The sequence below is a fragment of the Macrobrachium rosenbergii genome, chromosome 41 (genome assembly GCF_040412425.1).
Source record: "Macrobrachium rosenbergii isolate ZJJX-2024 chromosome 41, ASM4041242v1, whole genome shotgun sequence".
Classification (NCBI taxonomy): Eukaryota; Metazoa; Arthropoda; class Malacostraca; order Decapoda; family Palaemonidae; genus Macrobrachium; species Macrobrachium rosenbergii.
The window spans coordinates 27,572,518-27,585,017 of NC_089781.1; the positions used below are offsets into that span (position 1 = coordinate 27,572,518).

Here is a 12,500-nt window from a genome sequence, read left to right on the forward strand (position 1 = left end):
ACTCACTGCAGTAAAATCAAGCTTGCTGGTCTCATATAATTATTATAATTATGAAAAATAGTAGTCACAAATTAGAATACCACTAATCACTAATTTGAGTATCACTAATATAGGAAAACAAATCCCTTACCTAGATATGGGAGTTCTTGGGTTGTTGCTATCCCAGGCGAGACACTTCCTGTTTACTTCCGTCCCTCTCTTGTAATCACTTAAGGATGCAGTTGTTCTCTCCCTCATAAGGGTGGTACTTCTCTTGCTTATGGCAATGGAATTGCATTGACTGCACCACGGAAGAAAAATCGAAAGAAATGGATCCAGCACTAGGGTATTGCTTGGACCAGAACCACATGCAAATGAGATGGTTTATTGGTAAACAGCGCTCTGTTAGGAACTGTCATGTACTTATATAATTTCATATTTCCAAAAATACACAATAAAAATGTCGTGAAATAAAAAATATTATATGTATACTGTACTAGTTGGATGGTACATCTGTGATACAACTACGATGAGTTCAAAATATCAAGATACATAGATATATATTTACTTTGATTTGATATTTTTTTTAGAGAACAAACCAGCTCTTATTGTAGAAAATGGGTAGTTTTAGTAGGATACTAAAGTAAATTTTTCACTTTCTACTGTCCGGAATGACAAGTCATTGACATTGTACTACAGTTTGTCGCTCGATGTCGCTTACAGGGCGATATTGAGTTACATAGATACATATTTCCTCTGATATTATATTTTTTTGAGAGAAAGAGCCAGTTTTTATCGTAGATAATGTGAATTTTAGTAGGAAAGTAAAGTATATTTCTCACTTCAACCTAAAAAGTCATACAGAAATTTTCCGACAATTTTTTTGCTCAATGGTACTCACAGGCTGGTAAATGTGGTGAACAAATATGCAAAAAAAAATCTAAAAAATTTTTTTAGCAATAATATTTCAGGACGTGTTTATTTAGACATATACCAGTCCAAAACTGTAAAAAACTAAAAATTGATAATTCCTCGAAGTCTGGCGGTGCGCCTCGAAGTTTGGCGGTCGGCGCACCCCTTAAGGATGAGGGGCAGCTATCCTTTTATTGTGATTTTAGAACCTAGAACATCTGTGTCAAAGGTTAAGCCTTGGGAAACAAAGATTAACGTTTTGTTTGTGGTTTGGAAAATGTAGATATCCTTGTCAATGCAGTTTAAGCCTGGAAGAGCAGGATTAACCTTTGTATGTTGGTTTAGAAACTAGAATGTCTTTGTCAAAGGTTAAGCCTGGAAGAGGCAAAGTTAACCTTTTGTTTTGTGGTTTAGAAAACCTGGATGCCTTTGTCAAAGGTTAAACCTGGAAGAGGAAAAGTTAACCTTTTGTTTTGTGGTTTTAGAAAACGTAGATGTCCTTGTAAAGGGTTAAGCCTGGAAGAGGCAAAGCTAATCTTTTATTTTGTGGTTTTAGAAACCTAGAATGTCTGTGTCAAAGGTTAAGCTTGCAGAAGGCAAAGTTGACATTTTGTTTTGTGGTTTTAGAAAACCTAGATGTCTTCTTCAAAGGTTAAACCTGGAAGAGGCAAAGTTAACCTTTTGTTTTTTGGTTTCAGAAACCTGGAATGTCTTTGTCAAAGAACATGAGGTTCTTTGTGATGTATTTGATTGAGCTAGTGCATGAGAACTAGCCCCATACCATTTACATTTATTAAAGGTAAATATTCATATGTGAGAGCTGTCGCTACCTCATTTAGTTTGATGACAAATTGCCACATGAGGATGGGTTTAATGCAGTGCAGTAGAAGTGCAATTTGGTTTACCATTCAATACCTTACGTGTGTAGAATCATGTTTGAAACAGTAAAGCCCGTAGTCCACTACTAGCAGCGGATAGTCTTTTCTTGAACCGAGGAAAGAGCAATCTTTTGGGAACTTTGTTTTAAATCCTAGTTTTTAGTATTTTGGGGAGCATGAAAGTACGTACATATATTGTATTGGAGCATACCTTTATATCGTAAAGGTATTTATTTTTAGTGACTGTTGTTTTGTAGGGCTTTGGACCCAGACACAGGGTCCCTTCATGGTGCTTCTGTTTTATTCTAGCTGAATTGAAGCGCTTTTCTCCACAAGGCTGCACTTTGCTGCACATGTATGAGAGCCTTGCGCCCTGAGTGGAATCCAACTTTTGGGAACAGTAGGATCCAGAAAGGATTCCAGATGAGGTAAGAATGTTTTGGGTTTCATGCAAGAAACCTTTAGCTCAATTGGCTGAGTGGATTTGGTCTAGCTACACTACCCACCATCCTGTTCTCAATGTGGGAATCAAGGAGGATTCTGACAAGAGCTTAAAGATTCAAAACACACCTGGTGGAGAACAGGTGAACTAGACAGTCATCTGGGCAGCCATTTAATCTTTTGTTTGAATGGCGACTCGCCTGTTGATGCAGAGATAAGTTAAAAAGTACAGTATACCTTAGTTTAACCAGACCACTAAGCTGATTAACAGCTCTCCTAGGGCTGGCCCGAAGGATTAGACTTATTTTACGTGGCTAAGAACCAATTGGTTACCTAGCAACGGGACCTGAACTTATTATGAATCGAACCATTATGCTGGGAAATGAATTTCTATCACCAGAAATAAATTCCTCTAATTCTTCATTGGCCGGCCGGAGACTCGAACTCGGACCTAGCAGATGAAAGCTAACTTTAACAGTAGGTAAGTATCCAAATAATAAATTATATTATGAAAATTTATATTATCAGTGAATACAGGATTATAGCATTTACTTTAAACATAGCAAGGAAAAAAATATACTATTGGTAAACTACAGGTTAACCCTCTAACGTGAGCCTCTATTTACAAAAATATAGGTATGCCGACAGCGTTGGAGTTAGCGTAGTGGAAAAAAGTTTTTCAAAAAAAAAAAAAAAAAAAAAAAATCACTGCGCTTAATTTATAAGATTAAGTTCATTTTGCCTCCTTTTTGTCATTGCCTGAAGTTTAGTAATACATCTCAGAAATGAAAAAAATATCATTATCATATATAAATATTGAAATATATGACAGCAAAAAAATTTTCATACATAATTTAGCATCTAAATCGCGGTGTAGAGCAAAGCGGTTAAAAGCTAACGGATTACTTTTTCTTTGTATTGTACACTAAATTGTGATGATTTTGGTATATAACAAATTGCAAATGATCAAAGCAACACAGAAAATATTATCACAAAATGATGCATGAATTCCATAGCGACGGGCGTAAAGGATTTTTCAAAAATTCACCATAAATCGAAATATTGTGCTAGAGACTTCCCGTTTGTTGAAAAATGAAGCTAATTGATTGAATATTACTAGGCTGTAAGTGTTTTAGCTTACAATTGCAGTTTTCGACCATTTCCGATTAGGAGTTAAAGTTGACCCGAGGTGAATTTTTCTATTTATATTGATTTATATGAAAATATTTCAAACTGATAAAAGCTACAACCATGAGTTATTTTCTGTTGTATTGTACATGAAATTGCACACATTTTCATATATAAAAGTTTATGTAACGACTAAATTTAAAACGATGCAAACATTACGACAACGTGACGGAAGAATTTCTGAGATGTTCGGCCGAGTTACGTAGCATGAATGTAAGGAAAAAAGTTTTTTTTTCAGAAATTCACCATGAATCGAAATATTGTGCTAAGAGACTTCCAGTTTGTTGCAAATGAAGTACATGATTGCTTGAATATTACTAGAATGTAAGAGTTTTAGCTTATAGTGTGTTTTTACCATTTGATTGAGTTAAAGTTGACCGAAGAGTTGGGATTACAGCGGCAGTTATGCGTGATTTATATGAAAATATTTCAAACTGATAAAGCTGCAACCATGAGTTATTTTCTGTTGTATTTGACATGAAACTGCGCACATTTCCATATATACAAACTTTGTAACGGCTAATATAAAGTAGTTGCAAACCTTTCTTTGAAACAAGCGTGGCGATACCGAATTTCTGGCACAGGCGTGAGAAAAGTTTTTTCAAAAATTCACCATAAATCGAAATATTGTGCTAGAGACTTACAATTTGTTGCAAAATGAAGTTAAATGATTGAATATTACTAGAATGTAAGAGTTTTAGCTTACAATTGCGTTTTTTACCATTTGATTAGTCAAAGTTGACGAAGAGGTTGAAATTTTGGCAGTTATTGTGATTTATGAAAAATATTTAAACTGATAACTACAACCATGGGTTGTATTTTTGTTGTATTTTACATGAAATTGCGCATTTTCATATAAAACTTTATGTAACGACTAATATAAAAATAGTGCAAAAATTACGACAAAATAATGAAAAGAATTTCTGAAATTTTAAATGAGGGATTACAGCGGGTGTAGAAAAAGTTTTTTCAAATTATAAATCAAATATTGTGCTAAGACTTCCAATTTGTTGCAAAATGAAGGTAAATGATTGAATATTACTAGAATGTAGGTTTTAGCTTACAATTGCGTTTTTACGACCATTTCGGTTGGATCAAAAAGTTGACCGAAGGTTGAAATTTTTGTAGTTGGCGTGCAAATGCGTCACTCAGCACCCAACAGACAATTTTAGTCGACGTATGATACGTCCAGTCGGCGTTTAAGGGTTAATAAAATGAATGAGTATGGGTAAGTAATTTTCTTCATCCTGTTAGGAAGAAACTACAATTGGTATGTTAAACCCTGGGGGGAGGGGGCCGGGTAGTGGCAGCTGGGGAATAATATAATGCCTTCACAGCATAGTACTGCTAGTGAAAAGTAGCTGTGTAAGAACAACAGTTCAGAGCACATGTTGAAACTTGGAAAAACCCTGAATTAATGTCTTTAATTATAATTTGCCAAGAGAATATAGAAAAATGAATGTGGTTTGTTGGTGATTAATATGGGTAAGCTACAATTCAAGGTCACAAAAAGATGGAATGTTAGGTTATATCTTTATACCTTTTGTTATTAACTAGAATTGTAAATGTAGACCTCTAGGATTAAGTATGTTATGATCAAATTTTGGATTTACGCTGATTTTTTTTATTCCCACCCTTGGCAATTCTCACTCTTAGAAATGCCCCAACAGGAGCAAATGTAATATACCTAACTTAGCAAATTTGGTAATACTGTACGATATAATACTCATGGGGTTTAAGACTCTGTACTATCCTCAGTAGATAGTGATTACATCTCAGTGTTATAAGGAGAGCACAAATACAATATTTAGGAACTGGCAGAAGTGTGCAGTTTGCAATGCAAATCCAATAATAGTGGCGAAAATGGCCAAACCCTGCCTTGTTGCCACATCTGGGTGAGCATGGTGAAAGGTAATGCACTAGGTAATCATTGTAGCCATTGAAAAAGTGCTTTCCTTCCTTGAGTCTGTTTATACTCCATCACTGTGACAACAGGCAAAATTCTGGCCAAGACCAGATATGGGAGAATTTTTTATATTGGTTGGTTTGTATTATGAAGGCCCTGGTGGGAACATAGCTTAACTTCTTTGAGGATGAACAGTGGCTATACTACCAGAAATAGGCTTGTTTTGAGATGTTTTTAAGATGAGGAATACATCACAATAAAGTACAATTTATATTTTCCAGCAAGTATTGCCTTTTATTTATTTGAGAGCTAAAATTATCTGCTTCATGGGCTACTGTTGATATAATAATGATAATTTTTCTGTCCCCCCTCAAGACCAGCATGTAAAGATGGGAACCTTTTTGTATGCTGTAGTGCTTTTACACACATTTGTATCCTTAATTATTTTTCCAGAGTTGGGGGAAGTATTCCTTTGGTGTGGGCTTACATCAGCGAGTTCCAGCCAGCTGACAAAAGAGGTGGTGCCCTAAGTGTAATTGCTGCATTTTGGATGGTTGGAAATATCTTAGTTGCTGGTATGTGATGTTAAACTGACTGTAGACAGTTTTTTGTTATTTTTGTGAAGCTGAATTTTCTTATTGCACATACAGTTTGTTCAGAATAAAGAAATAGTGGAGTATTTCCCCATAAACCCATCACTCATATAGCTCACTTACACATATCCACAGCACATAATTGCTTCACCTTTCATATGTCTACATGGCTGCCAACACTTAGCAGACGTCTCCAAACTTTTTCTCTGCATGATAGTGAGAAATAATAATCAAAAACATTCAATCATCATATTATTTTCATAGCTTCTCATCCATATAGCTTGCTGATTCATTAGTTGATAAGTAAATTAATAATAATAATAATAATAATAATAATAATAATAATAATAATAATAATAATAATAATAATAACAAACATGCATCATGGCTCCAGGAAATCAAGGCAGAAGAAATGGGGAGAATAAAACAGATTCACTGAGATCACAGCGGACACAGTCAGAACACCAACTAAAAAAATGCCCCAACTTTAAAACCCCTGGTCCTGATGAAGTCCAAGGATACTGACTCAAAAACTTCAGGCCCTACACCCACTAGTAGCAGAACAACTCCAGCATGTATCACAAACCACCATACGCCTAAATGGATGACCACGGGCAGAACATCCTTAGTACAGAAAGACAAGAATAAGGGAAATATAGCAAGTAACTACAGGCCTATCACCTGCCTACCAGTAATGTGGAAGTTACTAACAGGTATCATCAGTGAAGGCTATACAACACACCTGGGGATACAAACACCATCCTCACCAACGAGAAAGGCTGCAGAAGGAAGTGTAGAGGGTACAGACAGCTCCTAATAGACAAAATGGTAATGAAAAATAGTAAGAGAAGGAGGAGAACCAACCTAAGCACAGCATGGATTGTCTACAAGAGAAAGCCTTAAACATGATACACTTTTATGGCTAATAGAATGTAAATATATGAGGTGGAGAAAACACCATCAGCTTCCTAAAAATACTATGCACCAACTGGAATACAGTACTTACAAGCTCTGGGATAAGACCCCAGCAGAGGTTAACATTAGGAGAGGGATCTTTCAAGGCGACTCACTGTCCCCACTACAGTAAACCCCCCTATTCACGGGGGATGCATACCGCACCCCCCCACGAATAGCTAAAATCAGCGAATACTTAAAATCCCTCAAAAAACACATACAACTGCCTATTTTGATAGTTTAAACACAAGAAAAACACTCTAAAAATGCGTATACCTGAGTATTTTAATAGTTTTTTCACAAAAAGTGCATTTAGTCATGAAAATTAGATGAAAATACAGTAATTAGTGAATATTTCTGAGTGAAAAATACCTCGAATGGGTGAATTTTCCACGAATAATGGGTAGATACGTTCCACAGAGAAATCCGTGAATACGTGAGTCCACGAATCGTGAGAACGCGAATACGGGAGGTTTACTGTACCCTTCATAGTAGCCATGATTCCCATGACAAAAGTACTGTAGAAGATGGATGCTGGGTACCAACTCAAGAAAGAAGGCAACAGAATTAACCACCTTATGTTCATGGACGACATCAAGCTGTATGGTAAGAGCATCAATGAAATAGATACCCTAATCCAGACTGTAAGGATTGTATCTGGGGACATCAGGATGGAGTTTGGAGTAGAAAAATGCTCTTTGGTCAACATACAAAAAGGCAAAGTAACAAGGACTGAAGGGATAAATCTAACAGACAGGAATAGCATCAAATGCTTGGATGAGACAGGATCAAATACTTGGGAATAATAGAAGGAGAGGATATAAAGCACCAAGAGGTGAAGGACACAATCAGGAAAGAATATATGTAGAGACTTAAGGCGATACTCAAGTTAAAACTCAACGCCTGAAACATGATGAAAGCCATAAACACATGGGAAGTGCCAGTAATCAGATACAGCGCAGGAGTAGTGGAGTGGACGAAGGCTGAACTCCACAGCGTAGACCAGAAAACTAGAAAACACATGACAATACACAAATAACTACACCGAAGAGCAAATACAAACAGACTGTGCATAACAGGAAAGGAATGCGGGAGAGGGCTACAAAGCATAGAGGACTGCATCAACATCAAGAGCAGAGCACTGGGGCAATACAGGCATCTGAAAACCAGTGAAGACGAGAGGCTAAGGAGTATGTGGGAAGAACAACTGATAAAAGTAGACGAACACCCAGAAATATACAGTGACAGGAGAATGAAAAACAGAACAGAGGAATGCTGTAAACCAATTATGGACAGTACATGAAGGACAGACAAAAAGACTGGCCAGCGATGAAACATGGCAGTGAAAGCTGCAGGGAAGAACTCAAAAGGAAACAGAAGGAATGCTAACAGCAGCACAAGATCAGGCCCTAAGAACCAGATATGTGCAAAGAACAATAGATGGAAATAACATCTCACCCATATGCAGAAGTGCAATATGGAAGACAAGACCATAAACCACATAGAAAGCGAATGCCCGGCGCTTGCACAGAACCAGTACAAAAAGGGGCATGATTCAGTAGCAAAAGCCCTCCACTGGAGCCTGAGCAAGAAACACCAGCAGCTTGCAGTAATAAGTGAACAAACACCAACCTGATAGAGTGATAGAAAATGACCCAGGCAAAGATCCTCTGAAACTATGGTATCCCAGGAAGATAGGGTGATATGTGCCAATTAGACCAGACGTGGCGTTGATTGACAAATCAAGAAGAAAGTATCACTCATTGATGTCGCCATACCATGAGACACAAGTAGATGAGAAGAAGAGAAAAAATTGATAAGTATCAAGACCTGAAAATCAAAATAAGAGAAGGATATGGAATATGCCCAGTGGAAATTATACCCCATAATCACTTAGGAACACTTAGGCTGATTCCAAGATCCCTGAAAGGAATCTGGAAAAACTAGATGCAAAGTAGCTCCAGGACTCATGCAGAAGGTGTGCTACTAGAGAGCAGCGCACTTAGTGAGAAAGAGTGATGGACTCCTGAGGCAGGATGCAGCCCAGAACCTCACTATAAAAACCGCAGTCGGAATAGGATGACTGTGATAGACAAAAAAGGAAAAAAAAATAATAATAATAATAATAGCCCCTTAGCAAGTAGCTCATCTTTGTTGGTAATAGTGTCTTCCTGGCTGCCTGTTAACTAGGGATTGTATATAAGTGATTTTTAGAATGTTGCTATCCTTGCTGTATTCAGTGATGGTTCCAGTTTCTTCATGGATATATGGGTGATCTTGGTATTTCTGATTTTTCTGTGATGATAATTTAGACTGGATTGGTAACATTACTTATGTAATGAGAGGTCTGCATGTTAACCAATTTTCTGAAGTTAGTTTTGTTGAAGGGCCCTATCTTTACCCCTTCCGTATTCCATGATTTCCCAGCTCTTTGATATAGTGAGGACTTGCATGGTACAGTGAACTAAGGCCAATTCAGAGGAACTAGATGAAGACTAGACACTTTTTTCTCCCTTTTCTTGTATACAGACTGATTTTATATTTTCTTATGACTGCTATATGGAATTGACCAGAGTTTGACTGCTTGTTGGGTTTGATGGAGAATGGAGTTGGATGGCATGTTTCTCCAACTGTAGAATTGGAGTACCTGACTTGGTCATTTAAGGGAAACATTAATGTTTGATGTACCTCAGGGCAGCCATGAGAGAGAAGGCTCCATCCTCTGACTTTGGCTTGTATTGGGTTGTGAGCATAGTCCTGGATGTGAACATATCTTGATGTGCTCTGCAAGCAGCCATCTTCAATACTTGTGATAACAATGAATCTTTGATTAAAATGCCTCTGGATGTTCCTCTGTTAAAAGTTCTGTTTAAGAACTCTTTATCGCTATGCATCTCATGGACTTCTTTATAAGATAGAAGCCCAAGAGTTGCAAGCACTAATCATAAATGGTACTCAAGAACAGAAATTATTAATAGTATTTTTAGATTGTAACAATTTAGAAAATTTTTATAAAGTAATTAAATTACCAAAATGGTCTTCAGTTACAGGATTTAGACATTTGATGTCCACAGAGTGATTATAGGAGTTTGCCAAAAGGAACCTAAGATTTCATCACAAAGTGATGGCACATTTTTGGAAGAAGTTTCATCAGATGAGGAAAGTACTGAAGTCTAGTAGTAAACTCTTCAGATGGAAGTGGTGCAGTGGTGTATTCCACACAAAAGGCTAAATACGGTGAGAGGTGTGATAAAATCAACAGAACTATTAAATTATTCAAAATATAAGATCAAAAATAAATGTAGAGTGTTTAGGAGCAGTAGATGTAAAGCAGATGAAAAAAATTGTACATGAGGTAAAGAATCATTTGGAGACTCATATTCTGGCTAGACCTCACTGTTGAGACTACGAAGTATGATCAAAGCAGCCTTCTTATGGCTTTTGTATGAACTTTTGCACCTTTTTGTCAACAAAGTTTTCATTGTCAAAAGGTATGGCCCATATGAAATAATATATTACCAAAAGCTAAAGAAACAATAAAAGTATTTGTGATAGTTGTTGGCAGATGAGTGTGAATGCAAACAGCTGCATTACAAACTGGAGAAATCAACATCTTGCTTTTATAGTTTTCTGTGAAAACTGTCCGTGTACACTTTTTCTGTCGCCCTCAGATCTTAAAACTACTGAGACTAGAGGGCTGCAAATTGGTATTGATCATCCACCTTCAAACATGTCAAATTGCAGCCCTGTAGCCTCAGTAGTTTTTATTTTGTTTAAGGTTAACGTTAGCCATGATCATGGGTCTGGCACCACTGTGGGTGCCAACAACACAGGGCACCACCCAGCCATTGCTGAAAGTTTTATGGGCCGTGGCTGAGAGTTTCATATAGCATTATACGCTGTATAGAAAACTCAACTGCGCCGAAGAAACTTCAGCGCATTTTTTACTTTTTTTAAAAATTATTATTGACCATTGTGTTTTAGAAAAGGAGGTACAGACAAGATCTAAAGAAAAGATGTTTCCATAAGGCAAATAAGAAGATTGTACATTCATCCAGAAGTTATCTTTGCCTCAGATCCCACATTACCATGAGTCATTTACCTTGCCATTCCTCGTGCGTTACTTTGCTTTTGACACCCTTTACAATAAATACTGAAACCACCATGGTTTTATTTATGAAATTTAGCCTGAGGACATACATCCATAGGTGCATAAATATATGCACGTTCACACACATTATATAATTATATATATATATATATATATATATATATATATATATATATATATATATATATATATATATATATTAACTTTATCACATACACAATTGTTCTGTGCATTAGTAGAATTACTAAAAGGACCTCATTCAAACTGGATGGTATCTAATGGAGTTTTTTATTCAGAAAAAGTTACAAGCTTTCTTGGACAAACAGTCCACATTATCAAGTATCCGTACAGTGAGCAGACGCGTAGTCCAGCTGTATTTATATCTGTGTGCTGGGTACTTTTAATCCTATAATCGCCTAGATGCTCCTGTGTGACCCCCACCCCCTCGTGATCTTGGTCTTTCTTTGCTCCCTTCTTCCAGGTGTCCGTTTTCCGTGCGTTCTCTTGCGTTTTTCCTTCGTTTCCTTGCTACTGTGGAGTACAAAATTTTTCTAGATATGCTGTCTTCAAAGCCGTTTCCGGTGTTCCCTGCCATCATGTTGTTGGCACAAGTTATGAAGGCGTTCTCTACAACCAGTCTAGAGTTTTTGTTGGTGTTCCTGTACAGAAAACTCATATTTTCCCAGTCTATTCTGTGATCATTTTCCCAACAGTGTTTGGCAACTGCCGATGTCTGATTATAATGCCTTATGTTCTGCAGATGTTGTTTGTTTGATCTTTACATGATTTGCCAGTTTCGCCATAGTACCCTTTCTTCACAGTCTAGACACACTGCCATATATACCCCCTCTAATCTCTTTCTCCTCTACCGACTTTTTGTTTCTAACTATTTTATTCCTAATGGTGTTTTTTGTAGCTGCATATCAATTTGAAATTATTTAGCTTTCTGTTAATGGGTGCAATAGAGTTGTTGGGGACTTTAATTATCTTCTTTTCTACCAAATGTTCTTTTCTATCCTTTCCCTCCCCAGAATAGATTTCTTGCTTTGATGTGTGCCCACTCCCACCAATACTTAGGTAGCCTAATCTCTAAAACTCTCCCTCAAGTAATCCAGTTCTTCGTCTAAAAAATTCGGGACTGCAAATCCTATAAGCCCTGATGGCCAACCCTGTCATTAATCTTATTTTTATTTCTTTCCTATGACTGAGAACCTATGTATGTATGAATTGGTGTATGTCTTCTTCCTGTATAACTTGAATTTTAAATTTTCCCTTCCTCTTGACCAGGACATCCAAAAAGGAATTTCTCCTCCTTCTCTTCTTCTATTGTGAACTTGATGTGTTCATTTAGTTTATTTATGTTTTCTAAAAACTTGTGTAGATCTTCCTTTCTCCCTTGTAAATAATCAAGATGTCATCCACGTATCTTACCCATTTTACGCTATTTAAGTTCCCTTTATTTACTTTGCCCACCTCTTCCTTTTCAAACCATTCCATAAAGATATGAGGTTTTACAAAGGATTAGGATCAACCGTTCA

General features: G+C 36.8%; 1 protein-coding gene across 2 annotated transcripts in view; it reads left to right on the top strand.

Annotated features, from left to right (window-relative positions):
* The window catches only part of LOC136826769 (uncharacterized), a 171,149-nt gene that overhangs the window by 71,214 nt on the left and 87,435 nt on the right, over nucleotides 1-12,500 (top strand). The window lies entirely within an intron of this gene.